A 7,178-nucleotide genomic window follows, 5' to 3' on the forward strand; every position below is an offset into this window, starting at 1 on the left:
ATTGCGGATACTCTGCGGTCACAAGGAAACCGGTGTCAATCTGTTTCTGAACTTCCTCTTTGATCTTCACAGCCATATCAGGATGCATTCTTCTCAACTTCCGCTTGACTGGCGGGCATTCTGGCTTCAACATCAATCTATGCTCCACAATCTCAGAATCCAACCCAGGCATGTCTTGATAGGACCAAGAAAACACATCTGAATATTCTCGAAGAAGATCCATCAACCCCTTCTTAGCATCTGGACACAGCCGAGACCCAATCTTGACTTCCTTCACATCATCTTCGGAACCCAAGTAGACTAGCTCAATCTGCTCCTCAAACGGATGAATAATCTTTTCATCTTTCTCAAGAAGACGAGACAATTCCTCACTCACCTCTACATCACTTTCCTCCTCGACTTCAAACACAGGGAATTCAAAATTTGGAGAAGGAGAAGGATCATTGTATTCAATGGGGTTCGGAACCAACCTGCATAATGGTTTGATTTTTTGATTTTAGAGAAGTGAATTTGTGACCAAATATTATGCAGATGGACAATTATATTGTTTATTTATGTTTTTTTGTGATTACCATTTTCAGAATAAAACAAAAAGTAAAAATAAACATCAAAGATGTGGATGAATAACATTAATTTTATTAATGATCAATTTAAAATGCCCAAACAATGTTCACTTCTCCCTTAGGCATAAGGGAAGTATTTTAAAATATAAAAGCAATTACTTAGATCAATGCAAAATAACAGGGATATCAACAGCAGTCCAATTGTTGCATGTCTTTCCATGCGTTACAAAGTTGGTGCAGTCTTCCTCTTTGTTATCCTCTAGCACAGCAGCTAAGTGTTGTTCATTTCCATGAATGAGCCCTCCGCTACGGAAGCTGAGTTACATCTCTTCAGATCTAACAGCTGACGAGCCCTTCTGGAACCCCAAACCTGTTCTTCCTTTATTGTCGGAGACCTCTACCATGCGCCCCTACTGATCAACATGACCTTCTTCAACAATTTTCTGAGCATCTTTCAGAGAGGACATAGGTGCCCCAAATCTCTTCTCAGCAGCAATAGATAAGGCTTGGAACGTATGAGAAAGACGACAGATGGCTAACCAAAAGCGCTTTCACTACTCCCATAATCACTAGGTTGCCATTTTTGACAAATTTTAGCTTCTGGTGCAGAGTGGAGGTAACAACCCCTGCCTCGTGAATCCATGGCCTTCCCAATAAACATCTGTAGGCCGGGTGAATATCCATTACCTGGAAAGTAATTCGAAAATCACTCGGACCTATCTTAACTGGAAGGTCCACTTCACCAATGACTGTTTTGCGAGAGCCATCAAAGGCTTTGACAATTACCCCACTATATCTCATGGGCACTCCCTGGTAAGATAACTATGAAAATGTTGACTTCAGAAGCACATTGAGTGATGAACCGGTGTCAACGAGCACGTTTGACAAAGCATCTTCCTTACAATTCATCGAAATATGCAAAGCCACATTATGATTTCTTCCTTCTTCAGGGAGTTCTTCATCCCAAAAGCTCAAATTATTGCATGAGGTGATGTTAGCCACAATGTGATCAAATTGATCCACAGTAACATCCTGCTCCACATAAGCCTGTTCAAGAACTCTCTGGAGTGCTTCTCTGTGCGCTTCAGAATTCAAAAGCAGAGACAACACGGAAATCTTCGAGGGAGTCTGGAGCAACTACTCAACCACATTAAATTCACTCCTTTTAATCAGTCGGACTACCTCATCATCATCATCATTGGCTTTCAGGTATCTGGATTCACTAGACTTATCTTTTAAGCAACCAACCGGATCTACATTAGGCACTTCCACCTTCTTACTCACCACTGTTTCTTCTTTACTCTCTAGGAACACCGATCCAAAAACTCGACCACTGCGGGTCACCTTCGTAACATTTGCAATGCTCACCAGTTACTGGATGCATACGGGACCTCTTGACCATTCTCTATCATCGTAGCATTGTACTGATACAGTACAACCTTATTAGATGCATACGGGACTGGGCCCGCTAACCGTATTACCAACGACGAAACTGGTCTATTGTTGACGTTCTTGTTACTGCTGCTATCATATTGAATCACCAACCGCTCAGGCTGCTCGAAAATGGGCACTATGACATTGACATTGTCATCTTCATGATGAGATTTTGAAAAACCTGAATCATGCCTTCATCCATCAGACGCTGGATGTCCCTTTTCACCACAACACACCCTCTTGGGTTCACACTACAAACAACACAACCATCATGGTCATGTTCACAGTCACTCACCATACAAATATCCTTGTGTATCTGCACCAAGGATCCATGGATAAAACACACATAAAAAACTTTGTACTCACCAGGACAACCGTCCACCATATTAACTGAAGAGTTCCCATGAGCGGGCAACGAGTTAGCTTTTACATTAGGCACGCGTGTAGCGGGAAATTCATGATCATTAAGCTATTGACAACCTAAAGATCAATTAACAAGAGTCGCCACCGTGATTTTATTATTTCCAAGGGAAAAGGGAAAAATGCAAACAAAACCCAAATAGTAAGAAGTTTTCAAATAAAAACTAATAAAAGTCAGAGATCACATGTAAGGGGATTAGTTACACAGAGGGAAGGTGTTAGCACCCAAAGTGTCCTAGGTACTCCTAGGGAGCCCTTTTTGTGTGCATATGTATTTTGTACAAAGTGATGTTTACAGACAAATAGAATGGGGGGTGAGAAAAGAATTCATTAATTATATTTTTGTGTGTTTGGCAAGACCTTTAGTCTCGTGCCTACGTACCAACATATAAATGAGGGATCAAAACCTCGTAGTTCATGCTATAAATTTCAAAATGAGTGTGTTAGTTTTAGCAAAATTTAATTTGGAAAAGCACAAAGGCCTGAAAATGGTTTGAATGAGTTAGTTCTTTGGATTTTTGAAAGTTTAATTCAAGTATAGTTAAGTTTATTTACGAGTTTTATTTAAGAAAATAAGTTTGAAAATGCAATGGCATAAGGCCAAAGTTTCTACCTTTTTGTAAAAAAGTGGTCGAGGTTTAGAACAAGAATGGTTCACACAAAGAAGGTTTTGAAAATGGAGGGAGAGATTTTGAAATCAAAGTTTAAAGTTTAAAGTTGAAAAGATCTGACCAAATGGGAGCAATCCAATAGACAAGTATGTCAATAGAAACCCAGAATTCCCTTGGACTTTTTAGAATCAAGCCACACACAAATGTACAATTATATCAACCTTGAAGAGCAAAGGCATCAAATAAAGATGGTCTCATCCAAGCTTATCCACTTCAATGATCTTCTTTAGAATAGCCTATGTAGCAGGTGAATTCCACAAGTTATAGGTTCAACATAACAGTTTAACAAGGATCAATGTTGTAGATGAATTTGGAGAGATCTTGAATATTGTATCAGATGAATCCAAATTTGCAAGTTCTTGGTCTTTCAACAAATTGGCATTGGCCAAGTCCATTAGCAAAGGAATGTTGCCTAAATTCTAAGTCAATTGGGGAGATCAAAACAACAATCCACTCAAATTGTCTTTTAGGGTTTTTGTTATTATTATATGCATTAATGGTCAAAGACCAATCAAACAAACAAAGCAACAAAGTATATCACACAATATAGTTGATGACACTGAAATTCACCGTATTTTTGACTTCAATTTCGCATGCATTTTAGTTGTTTTATTGTTATTTTGTTATGTTATTACTATGTTTTTCTTTGTTTTCAGGTTTTCAGTCTAATCAGAGCCCCGATCAAGAAAAGGAGTGAAAATGAGCTAAAACACCTAAAAATCAGCATTTTACACTTATGGCTCCCACTGTGGCTGGCGCCATGGGTCCAGCCATGACGTGTCATAGTTCAACTTCTCCTCAACTGCCACATCTCTCACTATCTCCACTTGGGCGCCACAATTTACTCTTATGGCGGGCGCCACAAGAACAAAGACGTTTCCCTCCCAAATTCAAACTTAGGGGCATCCGTGTCATTTCCATTATTTCCCTTGCCTATAAATAGAATCTTGATTTCATTTGTTTCATCATCCAAACTTAGATCGAAACTTAGTTACAACTAGGCATATATCAGTATTGTAAAAGTGGTAATCTCTTCACATCGGAGTGTTGCCACACTGTGTAATCGAGTCTGTAATCGAGTTTGGAGCACTTTGGAAGGAAGTTAATCCTGACGCCATTTTTATTTCTGTTACGCACTTTATTCGACCCTTCGATTGGAGCAGGTTTTGTTGCTTTACCTTTGTCTACTTTATTTATTTCTCACACTCGCACTTTACTTTATTTATTTCCCGCACTGCCTTTACTTTGTTTATTTCTCGCACTGCCTTTACTTTGATTACTTTCTCGCACTCGCGCTACTTTTATTTTCTTCTTGCACCGCACTACTTTTATTTACTTTCCCGCACTCGCACTACTTTTATTTATTTCTCGTACCGCACTACTTTTATTTAAATTTCCCGCACTCGCACTACTTTTATTTAAATTAAAATGCACCTTTACTTTACCATGTCTAGCTAAACCTATAAAGGTTAGAATGTAAGGATCATAATTGAACCGATAATCCGTACAACTGTTCGTAGAAACACTTAAAGGCTATTTTGACTTTCAACTTAAGTTTTCCCGCACTTAATTTCCGTTGGGTAAGATCGAAAGTCGTTCAACGTCCTTTTAAACTTAGTTGTTTTTAACTATTTCAAATTCATCGAAAGTGCTTTGTTTAGTTCATTAGGAGTTTTTAACTTATAAAGAAAAGTGATTTTAAAACTATTTTCGGACGCGTTTATAAGTTTAGAGTCTGGTTCGTGAAAACCTCTTTTGGTTAAGAAATCCAAGTCAAAATACTTTTCAACTTAGTCAAGACACCATATTTCTTAAAAATAGGTTTACTACTCTAACGCAATGCGCGCCTTTTTATAAGTGACAATAAGAGGGTTTGATTAGGGAGTACAACTCGGTTCTGAACATGCGAAAGCGACAGTTCCCATTAAATTGGTTCTTTTCAAAGTAGGAAACACTGCCCAGAAGTAATTCTATTAGTAAGTACTTGGATTATTAATATATTATGTGAATTACATTCGAACCTGTCTTTATTAATTGAATTTTATTTAATACTGAATTTTTCATTATGCACTCTTAAAACCCCTATTTCGATTACCTTAGATAAACACCGTAACAATAGATAACGATAGATTGACATTGGTCTTTGTGGATTCGACAATCTTTTATATTACTCTGACGTGTTCGTATACTTGCGAAAAACACGCATCAAGTTTTTGGCGCCATTGTCGGGGACCAATTTCGTCAAATTTTGTACCCTGTTGTTATATCGTTTAAACTTAGGTTGTTACCTGCCGGTCAATGTGAAGGACTCGCAACACCGGAAACTTAGTATATCCTCTGGCGGAACCTGAACGTTATGCTCGCGCACGTTTATTTTTCCGTAGAATTAGGAGAGCTATGGTCGAAGATCAAAATCATAGACCTCTTAAGGACTTCGCCCAACCATCCAATGAAGAACCTAGTTCTAGTATAGTAAACCCAACCATCCCAGCTAATAATTTCGAACTTAAACCCTCTCTGTTGCAACTAGTTCAACAAAGACAATTCGCAGGTATCGCTACTGAGAACCCAAACCAACATTTAATAAATCTTTCTCCAATTAGCAGACACTTTTAAAACCAATGGAGCTTCTCCTGAGGCAATCCGTTTAAGATTATTCCCTTTCTCCCTCAGAGATAAAGCCTTATCATGGTTAGATTCCCTTCCACCCAATTCCATAACAACTTGGGACAACCTTAGAAAAGTATTCCTTGCTATATACTTTCCCCCAAGTAAGACCGCCGTTCTTCGAAATCACATAACCAGATTTACCCAGAACCAAGGAGAATCGTTGTTCGAAGCTTAGGAGAGATATAAAGAGCTGTTAAGAGCATGCCCACATCATGGTTTAGAAAATTGGTTAATCATTCAGACCTTGTATAATGGACTACACTATAACACTAAGATGACCATCGACGTTGCCGCAGGCGGTGCACTGATGAACAAACCTTATCCTGAAGTTAGTGCCCTCATTGAAGATAGGGCTCAAAACCATCAATCATGGGGAGTTGAATGAGCGACAGTTGAGAAGAAGGAAGCCCAAGGAGGAGTACATTAGTTAATCTCTATAGACATGATGCAAGCTAAAATGGATGCGTTGGCCCTCAAGGTGGAGCATATGTGAATAAACCCGAATACTGCAGCTGCAGTTTCGTCGGATTGTGAGATATGTGGAACCAAAGGTCACCAATCTACAGAATGCAGTCTATTAAACGAAACAAACTCTGAGCAAGTGAACTACGCCCAAGGAAACCCATATTCGAATACCTACAACCCTGGATGGAGGAATCACCCGAACTTCTCCTATAAGAACAATAACCCTATCCAAAATACCGCACCTCCGAGACAACCAGGTTACCAAGCACCAAGACCAAATCAACCTATGCAACCTGTGCCACCAAAGCCGAGCCTTGAGAAAATTATGGAAAATTTTATCACTGATCAAACCCAATAAAACAAAGATTTCATGCACCAGAACATTCACGTTAACGAACTGATTACCCAGTTAGGAACCAAGGTTGACCAAATAGTTACTCACACTAAGATGCTTGAAACCCAAATCTCTCAGGTAGCTTTAAACCAAGCCCCCCAAACTACGCCTGGAGGACAGTTCCCTGGACAACCTCAACAGAATCCGAGAGGACAAGCCAATGCCATTACCTTACAAAGTGGGGCCGCTTATGATGAGCCATTTGACTCAAGATTGAGTGAACCCAAAAATTCTAAGGAATATACCGAACCCACGGACGAAGTAAAGGAACCAGAGGAATCTGAAAAACAGGAAAGTCAAGAAAAAGGAGAAGAACCAAAAGATAAAACTTATGTACCACCCCCGCCATACAAACCACCGATACCATATCCGCAAAGACTAAAACAAACCCAGATCAATAACTAGTATCATAAATTCATTAAGGTTATAGAAAAACTTCACGTAGAAATCCCTTTCATAGAAGCCATCACCCAAATACCTTCTTATGCAAAATTTCTCAAAGACATCCTTACCAACAAACGTAGACTTGACGATCCGAAGCCCTTGGAATGTAATTCTATT

General features: G+C 39.1%; 1 non-coding gene across 1 annotated transcript; it reads right to left on the reverse strand.

Annotated features, from left to right (window-relative positions):
• Positions 1-5,870: 5,870 nt before the first annotated feature.
• Positions 5,871-5,977, reverse strand: LOC127077056 (small nucleolar RNA R71). Its single transcript, XR_007787043.1, has one exon. It is a non-coding gene; the product is annotated as a small nucleolar RNA R71 (small nucleolar RNA).
• Between the last annotated feature and the right edge of the window lie 1,201 nt (positions 5,978-7,178).

The sequence above is a fragment of the Lathyrus oleraceus genome, chromosome 4 (assembly GCF_024323335.1).
Source record: "Lathyrus oleraceus cultivar Zhongwan6 chromosome 4, CAAS_Psat_ZW6_1.0, whole genome shotgun sequence".
Classification (NCBI taxonomy): Eukaryota; Viridiplantae; Streptophyta; class Magnoliopsida; order Fabales; family Fabaceae; genus Lathyrus; species Lathyrus oleraceus.